Source organism: Hemiscyllium ocellatum, chromosome 3, assembly GCF_020745735.1.
Source record: "Hemiscyllium ocellatum isolate sHemOce1 chromosome 3, sHemOce1.pat.X.cur, whole genome shotgun sequence".
NCBI lineage: Eukaryota > Metazoa > Chordata > Chondrichthyes > Orectolobiformes > Hemiscylliidae > Hemiscyllium > Hemiscyllium ocellatum.
The window spans coordinates 32433004-32453662 of NC_083403.1; positions in this window are offsets into that span (position 1 = coordinate 32433004).

A 20659-nucleotide genomic window follows, 5' to 3' on the forward strand; every position below is an offset into this window, starting at 1 on the left:
GACCTTTGAGCTTGCTCTGCCATTCAATAAGATCATGGCTAATCTCATTCTAATATTAACTCACCTGAATATCCCTGATAACCATCCATCCCCTTGGTAATCAGGAATCTATCTACCTCTACCATAAAGAGAATGAAAGATCCTGCATCCACTATTATGTGTGGAAAGGAGTTCCAAAGAGCCCTAACCTTCAGAGAAAAAAAATGTTGTCTTATATCTTTCGTAAATGGACAAACCCTTTTGTTTAAACTATGACCTCTAGTTCTAGATTCTTCCACGAGAGGAAACATCCTTTCAATATCCACCCAATCAAGTCCCCTCAGGATCTTAGTGTTTCAAATAAGTCACCTCTAACTCTAAAGCAATCCACTCGTTTCAGTTATTAGCCAAGTAAACCTTCTCTGAACTGTCTCCAATGCATTAATATCCTCTGTGACCAAGATGACCAGTACTGGACACAGAACTCAGTTGTAGGTCTCTCAGAGCCCTCTACAGTTTCTCACATTTTCTCTATGACAGATGCTAAGCTAGTTGGCCTGTAGTTTCCTGCTTTCTGCTTCCCTTTTTGAATATAGAAGTTAAATTAGCTATTTTCAAATCTAAAGGAATTTTCCTAAATCTAATGAGTTTTGGAAAATTAAAATCAATGCATCAACTATCTCTTTTATAGCTACTTCTTTTATGCACCTAAATAAAATTCACCAGGAGATGGGACTTTTCACTTCATAGTTCCAACAATTTATTCAGTACCAATTGCCAGCTAATTGTAATTTTCTTGAGCTCCTTTCTCCCTTTCTAATCCTGACTCGCAGTTATTTCCAGGGCATTACTTGTATCCTCTTGAGTGAAGACTCATGTTAAATAACTGTTCAATTTGTCTTATCATCTCCTTATTTCCCATTGTTAATTTTCCAGATTGATTTTTATAGGATCAACACTTACTTTGCTAGCTCCTCTTTTAAATACCTGAAGAATTAGGTTTTATACATTTGGCTAACGTTTGCACTCTAATTTCCCACTGCCATTGAGCAATTTTTTTTGCTGTTGTTTGCATTCTTATACAATTTTCTCACTTGTCACCAATCTTTGCGCAGGTATTTATCTTTTCTTTGAGTTTGATGCTACCTTTGACTTTTTTAGTTAACCACGAATAATGAGTCCATGCCTGAGAACCTTTCCCATCTGTCAGAATGTAGCAATTCTACATTTCTGGAATATCTCCTGAAATGTTTTGACCTATGACTTAACCTCAATCGCTAGTTGATTTTCACTATTCTGTCATCAACTCATTATTGCCCTTATTTAAATCTAAAATGGTAGTAGGACCCACACTTTTCTCCCTTAAACTCTGTGTCAAATGCAATCATATTATGGTCACTATAACAGATATTACCCAGCACACTTTCGCTATGATGTCGGTAATTGATCCTGTCTCAGTCAAAATTAAGTGTAATGTAGCCTCCTCTCTGGTTGGTGCCATAACATGCTGATTTAAGAAATTGTCCTGAAAACATTCAATGAATTCCTCATCTGAGCCAATTTTTCCCATCTGATCTTACTAGGCTACCTTAAAATCACTCATGATAATCACTATTCCCTTTTGATGAACACTCATTATTTCTTCTTTTAGGAAGTATCCAACTTGACAATTTTAAGTGTAATTTTCCAGTGCACTGATGAAACTCCCTCGTGTTGTTTTAGTTGTATGACTGGAAGTTTCTTCCAGACTGGATGGATTGGATTTGTTTTCCTCAGAACAGAGGAGACTGAGGGGGGACATGATTGAGAAGCACATACTGAGAGGGCTTAGATAATTGGAAATAAACTTTCTCCCGTTGTTGGAGGGACAAATAACCAAGAATCATAGATTATACAGGAAGGAGCTGCTTGTTCCTCCTCGATCCTGGCAGACTGGGAACTTTCAGGGATATCTAAGAATCCTTCCCCTTGCAATACCATCTCTGTGACAATGTAACTCACACAAGTCTTGGTAGGAATGCAGGTTAGCTTTCCTTCTCACCTAAACATTCTTTCACATTGAAAGTGAGTAGAGTTTAAAGCATAAATGTTTATGACCTAATGTTCTCACTTTTCTTTCTGAAGATAGATTCAAGCAGGAGTACAATGTAGACCATTTCTGAAGAAGAATCATATTAGACTTGAAGTGTCAATTGTTTCTCTCTCTGAACCTGCTGAGCTTCTCTGTATTTGTTTCAGATTTGTAGCATTTGCAGTAATTTACTCTTATACACAATGCAATCTATCCTTTTTACTCAAATCTTTTCCCTCAATAACCACAGAAACCCTCTGTAAAACCAAAACAGTCAGTGTAATGGCTCTTTCTTTCAGGGTATCTGTCTTTATGACTGAAGTTTTCTACTCAGTGTTCAAGCAGTTGCAATTTTGATCTGTTTGGAGGACAGAATTACAACGATAAATTCCAAGGATAAATGTAACTTGACAACTAACTAATAGGATAATTTCAATAATGTCAGTGATCTTCAATAGTAGCTAAAACAAAGTGATGATTGCTGGAGATTGTTGGAGGTATAGTTAGTAAGTTTGCAGATGATATTAAAATTGGAGGTGTAGTGGACAGTGAAGAAGGTTACCTCAGATTCCAACGGGTTCTTGATCAGATGGGCCAATGGGCTGAGTTTAATTTAGCTAAATGCGAGGTGCTGCATTTTGGAAAGCAAATCTTAGCAGGGCTTATACACTTAATGGTAAGGTCCTAGGAAGTGTTGCTGAACAAAGAGACCTTGGACTGCAGGTTCATAGCTCCTTGTAAGTGGAGTCGCAGGTAGATAGGATAGTGAAGAAGATTCTTGGTATGCTATCCTTTATTGGTCAGAGTATTGAGTACAGGAGTTGGGAGGTCATGTTGCGGCTGTACAGGACGTTGGTTAGACCACTGTTGGAATATTGCGTGCAATTCTGGTCTCCTTCCTATCGGGAGTATGTTGTGAAATTTGAAAGGGTTCAGAAAAGACTTACAAGGATGTTGCGAAGGTTGGAGGATTTGAGCTAGAGGGAGAGGTTGAATAGGCTGAGGCTGTTTTCCCTGGAGCGTCGGAGGCTGAGGGTTGACCTTTATAGAGGTTTATAAAATCATGAGGGGCATGGATAGGATAAATAGACAAAGTTTCTTCCCAGGGGTGGGGGAGTCAAGAATTAGAGGGCATAGATTTAGGGGGAGAGGGGAAAGATATAAAAGAGATGTAAGGGCAACTTTTCCATGCAGAGGGTGGTACGCGTATGGAATCTGCTGCCAGAGGAAGTGGTGGAGGCTGGTACAATTGCAACACTTTAAAAGGCACCTGGATGGGTATATGAATAGGAAGGGTTTGGAGGGATATGGACCAGGTGCTGGCAGGTGGGACTTAATTGGGTTGGGATATTTGGTCGGCATGGACGGATTGGACCGATGGGTCTGTTTCCGTGCTGTACGTCTCTATGATTTGTTTTTTTTTAAAACTGTGGCATGCCACTGGCAAGGTCAGCATTTGTTACCCAGTTGCAATTGTCCTTGAACCCAAGTGTCTTGTCATTTTCAGAGGGCAGTTAAGAATCAACCACATTGCTGAGAGTCTAGAATCAAAAAGGCATACTTCCTTCCCTCAGGAGCGTTGGTAAATGAGGTGCATTTTTAAGGAAACTAATGTTCATCATTCCTGAGACATGGCTAGTTTTCAATTACAGAAAGGTTCTTAAATGCAGGAATTGGCAACAAAGGTGCTGCTTTTATTACAACTGTGACTTACCTACCATTTGACGTGTACTGCAAAAGTTATCCACATTCTTGTGCATTCCAGGCCAATAAAAAGGCTTTTGTACCTTAGCCTGAGTCACCTAGGTGACTCCATACAGGTAGTTCATGTGCTACCTGTAACAGTTCCTGTCTGCATGCTATCAGCAACACAATCTGGTGCACTAATCTGCCCTCGCCTCCATTTCCATCTTAGGTAATAACCCTCCGGAATATTTGCTGCCTCCTTTTCGGAGTATGCATCCACATATGTATCTTTTGTCGTCTTGTCTTTCTGTTGCAAGTCCCATAGCCTTTCAGGACTAAACACTTCTGTCTGACCCTCTGTCTGTTCAGATTTTTCCTATACAATTAAGTCAAACAGGGTGTCCGCTAACTAAACCTCAACTCCTTCACCTTTCTCCTTACTTTTCGCTTTGTGCTGTGACTTATGATTGTGGGATCTGGTTACTATACAGTCTGGGAAAATACCAGGACATTTCTGTTCTAACTCCTCAGTTTCTTGATATTCCTTGGGTTTATCCACAACAAGGGTATCACCTTGGATCCTGAAAAAAATCATTCCCAAGAACAAACTGAATTCCGAGAACTGACACTCTGTCACCCACTCCCACTGTAACTTACCCGGTCTTGAGTTGGCACTCCAACCTGATCTTATTTAGGGGAACGTTAAATTTCTGTCCATCTATCCCACAAATTACCATACTCTTGGGTACCAAGAAAGAGTGCATATTCACTCATCCCTTGCTATCAGCGACTGGTTTGATCCCGTATCTCTCAAAAATTCTTGTCCTTCTCACCCTGCTCTTTCAGAATAAACTTTAACCACAGAGGTGAATTCTTTATAGAGATCAGGTATGAAATCCATACCCAGCACCTGCCTCGGCTGTGCATTCTCCTGCAGCTCCTCAGCTCTTCTTGGGGTCTCCTTTACGACCTTCACTAATGCCACTGGCTTAGTTTCTTTTACCACATCTTTTCCCACAATGCCTTTCTTTAACGACCAGCACTGTGACTTTACATGTCCCACTTTACCACATGGAAGCACCTGAGGCCTTTCACCTCCTTTCCACCCTCTTGGGCTTCTTTTTTATCCTGTGGTAAATTCTTACCAGTGCTCTCTACTTTTCGTTTCGCAGTGTAGGATCTCCCATTCTCCCAACTTCTATCCCTCACAGGACGAAGTTCTGGCCAGAAGCTTGTCTTGTGCACCAACATGTATTCATCTGCTAATTCTGATGCCCTTCTCACTTCCTGAACTTTCTGTTCCTCTGTGAATTCTTATCATCTCTGGAAGTGAGTTTTTAAACTCCCCAGCAGAATAGTCTCTCGATTAGGCTTTTGCCCAAAACATCGATTTTCTTGCTCCTCGGATGCTGCCTGAACTGCTGTGCTTTTCCAGCACCACTCTAATCTAGAATCTGGTTACCAGCATCTGCATTCCCTGTTTTTACCTAGAATAGTCTCTTGTACAGCCTCAAAGGTCTCAATCTATTTTTAAAGCATGCACCCATCTATCAAAATGACTATGTTTAATTATTTAGAACTCAACATAAGTCTGACCTGGTTCCTCCTTTGTGTTTCTGAACTACTGCCTATGTGCTTCTGGTACCAATTCATAAGCACTTAAAATAGCCTCTTTAACCTCTTCATAATCTCTTGACACCCCATCAGACAGTGCAGCAAATACCTCACTAGCTCTGCCTACCAGTTTAGTCTGAGCGAGCAGTACCCATAAATCCTTGGACCACTCCATTTGCCTTGCCAACTTTTCAAATGAAATAAAAAAGGCTTCAACATCTTTCTCATCAAAATGTGGCAGAGTTTTGACATACTTGTATATATCACTACCTTCTTTAATCTCCATCCTATTAGCTTGACTTTGTTGGACTAAGTCGCAACTTCTCAAGTTCAAATTCTCTCTCTTTTTGCTCAGCTAAGAATCTTCTCTCTCTTTCTTTTTCCTCACACTCGCTCTCTCCCTATCTTCTCTCTCTTTTTGCTCAGCTAAGAACCCCTCTCTCTTTCTCTATTTTTATCTTCTAACTCCATTTTCCTCAATTGTAATTTGTTTTTCTACCTCGACTGCACTTGTCAGTTTCTCTGACACACCTAAATGCCTGAGTAACTCCCTTACAATTTCAGCTTTACTTTTGTTCTTGGTTAAACCCAAATCTAACTTATTTGCTAATTTTAAAAGTATGACCTTTTTCTTTCCTTCTAAAGTTCCTTGGCAAATCTGAAAATCATCTTCAAATCCCAGAACCTCCTTAGCAACTTTAAGAGCCATTTCTCTCACTTTTAATTCAATCAACCACACATCACTGAAATTAAACAAATTGCCTCACCTATATTTTATTTAAAGATCTAGGACACTAACCTGCAAGTGTTTAAATCTGCTGGGATTTTTCGTACCCCCAACTCTATTCAAATCCCAACGATGAGCCCCCAAACTGTTACCACATGGGAGTAAACCTCTCCTGCTATTTTAAACCAACAACACAGAAAAGATTTACCTGTGCAGTAATCTGTGAAAATTCAAGGGGCCAAGCAGTATCCCCAAGGGCACTATTTAAAGTAAAATTTAAAAACCTTATTTCTTAAAGTATAACAGAGAATAATTAATTAACAACTATTTACAACTCCTCCTTTCTCTAACTTATCTTTTACCTTCTCCTTCTACAATACTAGTCCAATAACCCCCCGATTAAGACTTATCAAAAATTCAAATTTCAAAACTAGCCGGCTGTCGAATCTTTTCTTTATATCTTCCTCTGTCGTCTTTTCTTCTTCTTAGGTTTTTGGGTTTCTGTTTCAGAGGTCACTAATTGATAAAGGTACCTTTAAGAGAGCTATTCTCCAGGCAGTCTATACATGCTAGTGGCTTGGCAGTTCTCCTGCCAACTGTTCAAATTTTCCCAGTCTTACACCTCCACAGCAGATTGTGCCACTGGCTTTTAATATTGTCAGTGTACTAAATTCCAACTTGATTGGAGTTTGGTTTTTTAAAGTATAATTTAACTGATTTGCCCAATTCAAATTTGTTTCTCTTTAGATTAGATTAGATTCCCGACAGTGTGGAAACAAGCCCTTCGGCCCAACAAATCCACACCGATCCTCTGAAGAGCAACCCGTCCAGACCCATTCCCCTACATTTTACCCCTGACAAATGTACCTAACACGACAGGCAATTTAGCCCGGCCAATTCACCTCATATGCACATCTTTGGATTGTGGGAGGAAACCAGAGCACCAGAAAAAAACCCACGCAGTTTGTTGTCTCCAGGCAGCCAGCTACACTAGCTGCTGGATCAAAAGATAACATAGCACCAAATGTTCTGAACAAGATGCAATCAGGTAGTTCTGCTAGCTTTTAACTTTCTTAAAGGTAGAATACACCCACATCATCCAGACAGATTTCAGAACAGGTCACCTGCCTCCATTTATTTTATTCGAAGTTGAAGCGACAGTCCCAAAACACACACATTTATGAACTTATATAAAAACAGAAAATGCTGGAGGGAGAAGCAGAGGTAATGTTTTGAATCCGATATGACTCTTCTTTAAGAGTTCTCCACAGATGCTGCCAATCCTGCTGAGTTTCTCCAGCATTCTCTGTTTTTATTTCAGATTTCCAGCATGTGCAATATTCCACTTTTAATGTAATACACATTTTGTTGCAAATAAGAAGTATAAGATTCTGAGAGGTTATGACAAATTGAATATTGGTGAATTAGTTTCTCTTGGGGGTAAAGTACACTTTCAAAATGTGACAATCCCATTTAAAGTAGAAATAAGAAGATCTCACTGAATGGTAAAGTCGGCTTGATTGGCCAATTCTTTTACTTCTGCTCCTATTTTGCGTGCTGTTATGTGTCCATGGGATATGTGTGATCACAAACCACTGCTGGACAAATTCCCAAAGATTTAATCAAATATACTCTAGCTGTCCCACCCAATCAAGTGGGTTTTTCTTCCTCACCAATATATTTATAAATAGTGTGACAATGCTGCCACTTTAAAAGGTTATTTAGTCCTTTGTATTGAAGAGTGGCTGTGTGGCGGAGGTAAAAAAAACTGGCTACTGAAGATGACTTAATTAAACAACATGTGAGGCCTTGGGATTATTTTTAAATTGGAACAATGGAACCAGCCTCAAGGGGTGCATTGAGCTCTCTCAGATTCAAATTTCTGGGTTTCGGTTTGGGTTTAGGTTTCTTCAGAAGTCTTTGGGGTCTCAAAAGAGTTAGAAGCTTCAGTGAATGATTCCTAGCTGCTATTCTCTCTGAACTTTCTCTTGATGTTTCTTCCTCCTGGACTGGAGAACTGCATGTAAGAATCTGACTGAATTTGCCTTTTTGCTAAGAGATGTGTTTATAAACTTTTACTATATTGGAACAGCTGATTAGTAGTAGGTATTTATTATTTGGTTATGTTTTCCTATAGTTAGGTTTATTCTAAATTCCTCTTTGTTTTGTTTGTATTTTAATTACAGTGTTTACATAAATTGTGTTTTGCTTAATGTCGAGTAGTTTGGCCAGTCACATCGCATCTGGAACACAGCACTTGACATCTACCTTTAAAATAAGAAAATGTTAGGGTCCAGGCTACTTTCTTGAAATATTTTGAAGTCTGGTCCATAACAAAAATTAACAATATTGTTCAAAGACAATGGACAAGCAGGCATAATTTTTGTAGTTTTGTGACTTTTCTCCTGGACTGCTTAGAGCAATATCCAGAACCGAGGTTAGTCTTTAATTCCTGGAGTCTCAAAGACAATCCTGGATAATCAGCAATTTTACTGCCCGTGAGTCCACATCTCCTGCACTTGCAGATGTCCAACAAGACTCCTTGAGTTTAAGCTTTCTAATGAAAAAACAAATGCATAATATTATTCTTAAAATTTGAAATGAACAGAGACAATTGAAAAACAGAAACATTTGTAAGTAACATTTTATGGATGAAGTCTGATTGACATATGTATTCTATTAAACTTGGGTAGTGTCTAATTGCTTAAAAATGTCAAATATAAAAAAAAGTAATGAAAATTTGTTGTTTCCCTAGATGTGTTAATGATTGAAAACATCACTTCTGTTTCCACAGATGGTATTTACTGTACTTGATAGTTTGTGAAAGTTAATTTCTGAGCACAGAAATAGAGAGCTCAGGTTTTTCATTAAAAACTTAAGCACTGTTTGACTGGAATGAAAGCATGAAATGTATTTTGCTGTAAAACGTCTGAATTGATTGCAAATATTACGAATGGTAATGCTTTACAGATGGTGTTTACTGGATTTAAACAGGAGACTTGAAAGTTAAATTACGGGGTTTAATTGCTTGCAAATGTGTACAGATGTTAAACATCTTCTCCAAGTGCTGATGATTTTCCCTATCCCTGACAGCAACTCCAGTTTCCTGTTTTAGTTGGACACTAGGTGTTAACATGTGACGTGTGAAGAGGTTAGAAACTGAATGAACTATTGAATAAGAGTACACATTTCCAGGCTGAGCCAATCTTCTCAAATATATATATATATATATATATATATATATATAATGTGTGTGTATGAGATATATTTATATAGTATATAATGTATATTGTATACATACATGTTTAACTATAGCTTTAAAACATAAACAGAAGTTTTCTTCTTGCCGAACCTAGCTTCTCAGCAGACTGATGTAATGGATTGTAGAGTAGGTTCTCAGGACCCATTCCCTTTGATTACTCAGCCATTGAAGGGAGAGGACAAGGACTGAGCAGCATTTCATGTGGTGAGAACCTCTCTACCTCAGTGTAATTTCATGTGCTTTCCTTTGATCCACACCCTGATGGCCGTTTGCTGAGGGATTGTCCTCACAGCACAAAAGAGGGTCTTTGCTGAAAAGGTTCCTCAAGGTTTCAAAACTCATTGAGGATCTGCATTTTTTTTAACTGTACTATTGGTATAGGCTTTGTACTACTGTACCATAGGTTTTGTTGGTTTAGAAACTGTGGCTGCTGTTTTACATCCAGAAACATACATTTTATGTCAGAAACTGATTCTTGAAAAGTTTTTGTTATCATTGGCCAGAGGTAAAGGACACAATTTTCTGACAAAAACCAATCCCACAGAATATTTGGTCTTTTTCCTCCTTTACTGTGTTTCAAGAGGTAGCAGGCAGGTCCAGCATCGCAACCCTAGATGCTAGAATTTTCTTGCAAAATAGCCCCTTGCTGGATAACTTTCCTCTGAATCCAAACATGAGTTTAGGGACCGAGAGGTGAGGTAAAGGGTAGCAATTCACGGTCTCACTATTCAGCTGCTATTCAGTGTTCATTGTTATGCATTTGGGCTTGGGAAGCTGCAATCATGCTGGGCCTCATGAAGGTTACAGATCAGGAGTTTCAGGCATTCCATGATGCAAGAACAGTGGGACAATGTGGGCAATAGGAAAGCCCATTCTATTTCAGAACATGTTCCAACCAGGTGAGAAAGGGTGATTGACCCTCGTCTTGTCCCACTCCTCATTTGATTGCAATAGGTTTCTCAGAAGGCTAGGATTGCCAAAGCACACGATGTGAAAGACACAGACAGATTACTCAGGGTTCTTAATAAATTTTAAAACTCACCTCTAGCGTCTGGGCTCACCATTGTGGTTCCAGCAGCAGGAAGTGTGGGAGCGTCGAGCAGGAAGCTGTTGGGAAGGTGAGCAGAAAACAATGTAAAAACTCATCTGTAGCGTCGGGACCCGCCATTTTGCAGGGGGCTGTCGGCAATATGTCGGACATGAGGTGGGTTGATAAGGTAAGTCGATTGGTTAAAAATTTATTTTTCTTATGTTCTATTAATTGAATAAGGCCATAGCAGAGAAGTACTAGAAATTATTTAATTCAAATTTTTAAATATGAATTAACTAGTTAGAGATGGCTGGTCAGATGATGTGCTGTAGCTGTATGATGTGGGAGTTGGCTGATCCCATTGTGAATGGCAGTGATCACATCTGCAGCAAGTGTTGGTTGCTGGAGGAACTCTGGCTCAGAGTTAATCTGGAATCTGAGCGTCAAACACTGTGACACATCCGGGAAGGGGAGAGTTGCCTGGACGCTTTGTTTCAGGAGGCAGTCACTCCCAGTAGATTAAGTAATTCAAATTCAGTTCATGATCAGGGACAACAGGATGTGACTGTTAGTGAGGCATGTATGGGGATCCTGAGTTCAGGAGTAGAGGAGCCTCAGCTTTTGACCTTATCCAACAGATCTTGCTCCCTGTGTGGATGAGGAAAAGGGCTGCGGGGAGGCTGAGCCAACTGACCATGACACCATGGTGCAGAAGGCCATCTAAGAGGGGGGAGCAAAAAGATAAGTGGGAGTTATAGGGGCTTCTACAATTAGGGGGACAGAAAGTATTGTTTGCAAGCTGGATCAGGAGTTCCACATGGTGTGTTGCCTGCCCCATGCCAGGGTGAGGGACATCTCCAAACAGTTTGAAATAATACTGGAGCGGGAAGGGGAGGATCCAGTTGTTGTGGTCCACTTGGGACTAACAACACAGGCAAGAGTAGGATGGAGGACCGGTTTGGAGATTATTGAGCACTAGAAACAAAATTAAGGAACAGGTCCTCAAGTGCCATAATCTCCAGATTACTAGTCACATGCAAATTGGCTTTGGGACAAGAAAATTAAGGAAGTAAGCACATGGCTAAGGAATGGTATGGGAAAGAGGGGTTCCATTTCCAATGGGATGGTCTCCAACTGAACCGATCTGGAGGCAGTGTTCTATCGAAAAAGATAAATAGGGTGGTCACTAGGACTTGAAACTTGAGTCGGGGGAAGGGAAAGGGAAAGCAACAGGAAATATGGTGGTCAATGAAAAGGTAAGCAGCAGGTTAATATGTATGCACGAGGGTTTAAGTTCAAGGCAGACTATGAAAGAGGCAAAAATGAAGGATAACTCGGGAGATATTAGTGATGTTGTGAATCATGACGGTAAGAAAGCTAGCATAAAGGCACTTTACCTGAATGCTCGTAGCATTCGGGGCAAGGTTGATGAGTTAACAGCACAAATCATCGTGAATGAGTATGATTTAATAGCCATCACCGAGACATGGTCGCATAATGGCCATGACTGGGAACTAAATATCCAGGGGTACCAGACTACTCAAGAGGACAGACTGGAATGCAGGAAAAGTGGTGTAGCTCCGATATTCAAGGACGACATCAGGGCTGTGCTGAGAGATGATATAGATTCTATGGAGCATGAGGTTGAATCCATTTGGGTGGAAATTAGGAATTGCAAGAAGAAAACGTCACTGAGTGACTATGCCTATCTGCCACCAAATAATAATATCACAGGGGGAGGGGGAGGGGGTGGGGGTAATAAGCAAGGAAGTAACTAATACCTGCAAAAATGGTACGGCTATTATCATGGGGGATTTTTAATCTGCATGCATATTGGTCAAACCAATCAGGTCAGGGTAGCCTTGACGAGGAGTTTGTTGAGTGTATCCGTGATAGTTCTCTTGAATAACATGTAATGGAACCGACGAGGGAGCAAGCTGTCTTAGATCTGGTCCTGTGTAATGAGACAGGAATAACTATTTGAAAGGAGTGATCACAGTATGGTTGAATTTAAAATACAGCTGGATATTGTGAAGATAAAATCCAATACCAGGGTCCTGTGCTTGAATATGACAGAATGAGGGAGGACCTGGCGACAATTGACGAGCAGTGGAGAACTTTTTCAAAGAAATATTTCAAAGTGCTCGGCAAAAGTATATTCTGGTGAGAAGGCAGGACTGTAAGAGAAGGGGTAATCTGCCATAGGTGTCTAAGGTAATGAGGCAGGGTATCAAAGTGAAGGAGAAATCGTACAAAAGCAGCAGGAATCTAGAAGATTGGGAAAGCTTTAAAGACCAACAGAAAGCCACAAAAAGAAAAGTATGTGAAAAATCTAACACAGAGTATAAGGACAGACAGCAAAAGTTTCTATAAATATACAAAATGAAGAAGAGTGGCTAAAGCAAATGTCTGTCCTTTAGAGGATGAGAAGTGGCGGTTAGTTATGGGATATGATGAAATGGCTGAGGCATTGAACAGGTACTTCGTATCAGTCTTCAGAGTGGAGGATTCTAATAATGTGCCAGTAAGTGACAAAGGTAGGTGAGGACCTGGAAACAATTATTATTACAGAAGACTCAGTGTTTGGTAAGCTGATTGAGCTAAAGATAGATAAGTCTTATGGCCCTGAGGGAATGCATCCCAGGGTACTAAGATAATATTGGGAGAAATAGCAGGTGCACTGGCAGTAATTTTCCAAAATTCACTGGACTCTGGGGCAATCCCAGCAGATTGGAAAATAGCAAATGTGACTCCACTGTTTAAAAAGGAAAGTAGACAAAAGATAGGGAATTATAAACCAGTGAGCTTCACCTCTGTAGTGGGGAAGATACTTCAGTCTATTATCAGGGAAGAAATAGCAGGGCATCTCGAAAGAAATTGTCCCATTGTACAAACGCAGCATGGATTCATGAAGGGCAGGTCATGCTTCACAAAACTTTTGGAATTCTATGAAGACACTTCAAGCAAGGTGGACAACGGGGACCCAGTGGATGTGGTGTACCTAGATTTCTAAAAGGCCTTTGACAAGGTGCCACACATGAGGCTGCTGCATAAGATAAGGATGCATGGTGTTACAGGTAGAGTATTAGCGTGGATAGAGAATTGGTTGGCTGACAGGGAGCAAGCAGTGGGGATAAATGAGTGCTATTCTGGTTGGCAATCAGTGACTAGTGGTGTGCCTCGGGGATCAGTGCTGGGACCGCAATTATTTACAATTTAGATAGATGATTTGGAATTGGGGACCACGTGTACGGTGTCAAAATTTGCCGATGACACTAAGATGAGTGGCAGAGCAAAGTGTGCAGAGGACTGTGAATCTTTGCAGAGGAACATAGATACTTTGAGTGAGTGGGCAAAGGTCTGGCAGATAGAATACAATCTTTGTAAATGTGAAGTCATACATTTTTGTAGGAGTAACACCAAAATAGATTATTACTTGAATGGTAAAAAATAACAGCATGCTGATTTGCAGAGGGATCTGGGTGCCCTTGCACATGAATCACAGAAGGTTGGTCTGCAAGTAATTAGGAAGGCAAATGGAATTTTGTCCTTCATTGCTAAAGGGATTGAGTTTAAAAGCAGACAGGTGATGTTACAGCTGTACAAGTTGCTGGTGAAGCCACACCTGGTGTACTGCATGCAGTTTTGGTCTCCTTACTTCAGAAAGGATGTACTGGCACCTGTGGGGGTGCAGAGGAGGTTCACTCAGTTGATTCTGGAGTTGAGGGGGGGTTGGCTTATGAGGAGACACTGAGTAGACTGGGATTATATTCACTGGAATTCAGAAGAATGAGGGGGGTGTTTATAGAAACATATAAAATTATGAAGGGAAGAGATTAGATTACTTAGTGTGGAAAAGGCCCTTCGGCCCAACAAGTCCATACTGACGCTCTGAAGAGCAACCCACCCAGACCCATTACCCTACATTTTCCCCTTCATCTAACACTATGGCAATTTAGCATGGCCGATTCACCTAACCTGCACATCTTTGGACTTTGGGAGGAAAACGGAGCACTCGGAGGAAACCCACACCGACACGGGGAGAATGTCCACACAGACAGTTGCCTGAGGTGGGAATTGAACCCAGATCTCTGGCGCTGTGAGGCAACAGTGCTTGCCACTGTGCTGCCCTATTAAAATAGAGAGGATGTTTTGACTGGTAGATGGGACTAGGTCAAGAGGGCATGGCTTCAAGATGAGAGGAAGCAGGTTTAGAACTGAACTGAGAAGGAACTTCTTCACCCAGAGGTAATTGCTTTTAAAGCGAAGGTAGATACCTCTTTGAAAAATAGAGGAATTAAGGGATATGGTGAAAATACGGGTGAGCGGAGATGAGTCTACAGAAAGATTAGCCATGATCTGGGTGCTGTTGCACATGAATCACAGAAGGCTGGTCTGCAGGTATAAGTAATTAGGAAGGCAAATGGAAGCCTGGTGTAGCAGGCTTGAAGAGTCGCACGGCCTACTCCTCCTCCTAATTCTTATGTTCTTAATTTTTTTTAAAAAATCAATTAGTGGTTTTCAATCAGGAAATTCATTAAGCCATTTTTTTTTAATAGCCTTTATGACAATCATTTTCTCGAAAAGATCAATATAAAACTAAGAACACAATGATCAAGGTTTTGGCACAGAAACACCTTTGGACTCCACACGTGGTGGTGCTGTTCATGGATTATCAGAAGCAGAAAAATAGTATTCAAACATAATCTGAAACCTTATGGCTTGTCAAATCTCCTCGAGGGTATGCATGGAACAGCAACGGGTCAAAACGTGAGGTGTCTACCTGGTGAAGCCAAACCACAAGCCTAGTTGCATGCCAAACCATGGAAGCAGCAAGTGATAGAGATAGGCACAAGCAATGGATCAGATCAACACTCTGCAGTCCTGCCACATCAAGTTGTGAATAGTAGGAATAACTTACACAGGGGAACAGGAAGAAGAGATTTCACAAATATCCCCTTCCTCAATGATAGTAGAGTCCAGCACAGCGCAGGAGTCAATAATAATGGGTTGGTACCCATGTTCAGTCAGAAGTGTCGACATAGGGGATTCAACTCAGCTTTCTTCTGATGTCCCTAAATCACAGTTGCCAGGCTTCAGCCAATTCAATCCACCCATGATACCATGAAATGGCTGAAGGTGTTTATTTTCAATGTCAAAGGCCCTGAAAGCATTCCAGCATTAGTGCTGAAGGTACATTCTTCATAATAAGACATGCCAGGCTGTTCCAGTACAGCTACAACACTGGCATTCACCTGACAATATGGACAATTGCCCAGGTATGTCCAGTGCATAAAAAGCAGGCCAAATCTGACCCAGCAAGTTATGCCCCATCGGTCTATTCTCAATCATCAATAAAGTGAAGAAAGGTGACGGTGAAGGAAAAGCGAAGCATTAACAAGTCAGGATAGTCTGCACGCTGAATGGGAAATGGCAGGTGCTAATATCCTCACCTTTGAGAGAGGGAACGTTGAAGCTGGTGTTTGTGGAGCCAATCGAACAAGCTACTTCTGTCAACCTTCTTGAGTGTTTTTGGAGCTGTACTCATCAAGGCAAGTGGAGAACATTCAAAGACATCCCTGACTTATATCTTGCAGACTTTGGGGAATCAGGACTGGGGCGATCTGTATCGATGGTTCAGATGGAGGCTGTTCCAATCTGGAACCAGTGTTCTGGCGAAAAGGATAAATAGAGTGGTCACTAGAACTTTAAACTTGGGAGTTGGAGGGGGAAGGGAAAGGGAAAGCAACAGGGAGTATGGAGTCAAGTAGAAAGATAAGCAGTAAGTTAGCATGTGTGCAGGGTTTCAGTTCGAGGCAAGCGAGGAATGAAGCAAAAAGGAAGGATAACCTTAGGTAGAGGTGATGGAAATTGAGGATAAGAAAATTAGCATTAAGCTGCTTTACCTGAATGCTCGAAGCATTCGTAACAAAGTAGATGAATTAGCAGCACAAATCATCATGAATGATTACAGTGTGGTAGGCATCACAGAGGCGTGGTTGCAGGGGGTTCAGGATGGGCAGTTAAACATCCAAGAATTTACAACTTATCAAAAAAGCAGGGAGGTGGGTAGAGGGGGCGGGGTTGACCTGTTAGTTAAGAATGAAATCAAATCTATGACTGTAAATGACATGGGGTCAGATGATGTGGAATCTGAGCGGGTGGAGTTGAGGAACCACAAAGGCAAAAAAAAACATAGTATATAAACCTCCCAGTAATGGTCAGGACCAGGGGCGCAAGATATACCAGGAAATAGATAGGGCATGTCAGAAAAGTAAGGTCATGGTGATCATGGAATACTTCAATATGCAAATGGACTGGGTGATAATGTTGCTGGTGAATCCAAAGAAAGGGAATTCATGGAATATTTACAGGATGGCTTTTTGGAACAGCTTGTGATGAAGCCCACAAGGAAGCAAGGTATTCTGGACTTAGTGTTATATAACGAGCAAGACTTTATAAAAGATCTTAAAGTCAGGGAACACTTAGGGGGCAGCAATCATAATATGGTAGAGTTCAATCTGCAGTTCTAAAGAGAGAAGGCAAAATCGGATGTAATGGTGTTACAGTTAAACAAAGGTAATTACAGGAGCATGAGAGGAACTGACGAACATCGACTGGAAGTAGAGCCTAGTGGGGAAGACAATAAAGCAATAATGGCAGGAGTTTCTGAGAGGACACAGTACAGAGGTACATCCCCAAGAAAAGAAAGATTACCCTGGATGGGATTAGACAGCCATGGCTGACAAAGGAACTCAGGAAATGTATCACAGAAAAAGAGAGCACTGGGAAATCAGAAGATTGGGAAAATGACAAAAACAAACAGAGGATAACAAAGAGAGAAATAAGGAAGGAGAGGATCAATCGTGAAGGTAAGCTAGCCAGTAATATTAGAAATGATAGTAAAAGTTTCTTTCAATACATAAGAAACAAACAAGAGGCAAAACTAGAGATTGGGCCGCTCCAAATTGATGCAGGAAGGCTACTGATGGGAGATAAGGAAATAGCTGAAGAACCTAATAAATACTTTGTGTCAGTCTTCACAGTGGAAGACATTAGTAATATAACAACAATTAAGGAGAGTCAAGGGGCAGAGTTGGGTATGGTGGCCATTTCAAGAAGAAAGTACTTGAAAAGCTAAAAGGTCTAAAAATTGATAAACCTCCTGGACCGGGTGGTCTGCATGTTAGAGTTCTGAGAGAGATGGCTGAAGAAATAGTGGAGGCGCTGACTGTGATCTTTCAAAAATCACTGGAATCAGGGAAATTTCCAGATAAGTGAAAAATCGCTGTTGTAACCCCTTTGTTCAAGAAAGGATCAAGACAAAAGATGGAAAATTGTAGGCTGATTAGCCTAACCTCAGTTGTAGGTAAAATTCTAGAATCCATCATTAAGGATGTGGTTTTTAAATTCTTGGAAGGACAGGATCGGATTAGAACAAGTCAGCATGGATTTAGTAAGGGGAGTATCAGGCTTCATGATGAAGGGCTTTTGCCCAAAACATCAATTTTCCTGCTCCTCGGATGCTGCCTGAACTGTTGCGCTTTTCCAGCACCACTCTAATCCAGAACCTTTAGTAAGGGGAAGTCCTGCCTGACAAACCTGTTGGAATTCTTTGAAAAGGTAACAAATAAGTTAGACTAGAGAAACCCAGTGGATATTATTTATCTAGACTTCCAAAAGGCCTTTGATAAGGTGACTCACAGGAGGTTGCTGAGTAAGGTGAGGGCCCATGGTGTTCGAGGTGAGCTACTGGCATGGATTGAGAATTGGCTGTCTGACAGAGGGCGGAGAGTTTGGATAAAAGGTTCTTTTTCAGAATGGCAGCTGGTGACAAGTGATGTCCCACAGGGTTCAGTGTTGGGGCCGCAGCTGTTCACTTTATATATAAATGATCTGGGCAAAGAGACTGGGGGCATTCTGGTGAAGTTTGCCAATGATATGAAGTTGGGTGGATAGGCAGGTAGTTCTGAGGAGGTGGGAGGCTACTGAAAGATTTCGACAGTTTAGGAGAATGGTCAAAGAAATTGCTGATGAAATTCAATATGAGCAAGTGCGAGGTCTTACACTTTGGAAAAAAGAACACAAGCATGGACTATTTTCTAAACGGTGAGAAAATTCATGAAGCCAAAGTACAAAGGGACCTGGGAGCGCCAGTACAGCATTCTCTAAAGGTTGACTTGCAGGTTGAAAGCAAATGTAATGTTGTCATTTATCTCGAGGATTGGAATATAAAAACAGCGATGTGTTTCTGAGACTTTATAAAGCTCTAGTTAGGCCCCATTTAGAATATTGTGTCCAGTTTTGGGCCCCACACCTCAGGAAGGACATACTGGCACTGGAGCATGTCCAGGGAGATTCACACAGATTATCCCTGGAATGGAAGGCCTAACATAGGATGAATGGCTGAGGATCCTGGGATCATATTTATTAGAGTTTAGAAGGTTGACGGGAGATCTTATAGAAACTTCCAAGATAACGCATGGCTTAGAAAGGGCGGGCACTGGGAAGTTGTTTCCGTCAGGCGGGGATACTAGGATCTGTGGGTACATCCTTAGAATTCGAGGGGGTCAATTTAAAACGGAAGTGAGGAGACATTCCTTCAGCCAGACAGTGGTGGGCTTGTGGAATTCATTGCACAAGCCTTCAAGGCAGAGATTGATAAATTCTTAATCTTGCAGGGAAATAGGGGATATGGAGAGAGTGTGGGTAAGTAGCGTTGAAATGCCCAACATCCATGACTGCACGGCGGAGTGGAATCGATGGGCTGAATGGCCTTACTTCCACTCCTATTTCTTATGGGTCAGAAAACTGAAACTCCCTCCTAAATAAAAGTGTGAACACACATCTACACTTATCACCCACTCGAGCATAATTAGTCATGACCAATAAATGCTGGCTTTGATAGGAACCTCACATCCAATAAATGAAAAATAAAGACCTGAAAGCCTATTCTAGCCTGGTCTTTCTGATGAGGCATTAATTTGCAATCCTATTTGTCTCTGATGTAAAATAATTACACTTTTAGAAAAAGGAACTTGAAAGTTCCCCTAAAGACTTAGTCAATATCTATCCCTCAAATAAGATGACTGAAACAGATTTTAGGGTTATTTATCTCTTTGCTGTCCTTGAGATTTTGTTATCTGCAAATTTACATTCAAAAAGTGTGATCACTTGGAGTTTCCTGAGCTCATGAAAGGCAGTGTGCATACTTTCCTTATAATGATTAGATTTAACATTAGTCACAAGGTAAAAGGTTTTTGAGTTATAAAGCGATGGTAGAAGTGAAGGACCTGCATATTAAATCTTTTGGCAAGGACTTCAGTTCGATGTCAAGAATTATTCACTATTGTCCTCTGGAACAGATTGCCAAGGCAAACAGTGACTATAGACTCCCTGTAGTCTCTTGTATAGAAACTAGCTGAGCTTTTAAGAGAAGTGAACATTCTTGAGGACTATCAACTAACACATCGAGTTAGACCCATCTACCACCCCCTGAGAAAAGGAACAGGAAGTGACACATCACCACAGGAAATGACATTATGAACCCAAAGAAACCCAAACATATAAATAGAAAGCAAGAATTTTCAGCATTGCTTCATCTGAGGTCCACTGAAGATGTTACCTATTAGGGTAACGAAATGTCTGGAAACGAACCTTCCAGCTCAACGAGCAAACCTACATCCAAAACTCTTGAGGACTAGTGAGCCTCAGAACAATTAAGAGATTATACTGGTCTCCTGGGTTTTATTCGATTGTCGTGTCCCAGAGGAATTTGTGGCAGCTTCTCCTGAACGGACCCAGGCAATTGCACGTCAGCAGGTGCAGATAAAAGGTGCATGTAGATAGATCATGGAAAATGTAGTTAATCTCTGTACTTTGCACATGTCTCTCCCATCTTCAAAAATGGCTGAAATCTGTGTCCTCAACCACATCCTCAGTCTCCCGCCTCAAATGGTCCAACTTGGTGTCCATCTTGTGAGCTTGTTGCGGACATTGGGCTATATTGCAGGTGCTGTATGAGTTCCAAGTCCAAGCCATACAGAAATATGCCTGAAAAGATCATTTTACTGACAGTCCACAAAACTACATTTCTTGTGAATTTATGAGCTGTGTTGCTCAATACTTCAAATCTTGATATCTCGAGTAAATTATTTTTGTACCTCGTTCCAGTGAATATTTTTAACCTCTAGGGCTTGACTGTAAAAACTCAGAGTGGAGTCATTATAGAGGAGACTAGATCCCTTTGGCTCGGTATATCCAGATTTTCCAGCAAAGAAGGTGGAATAT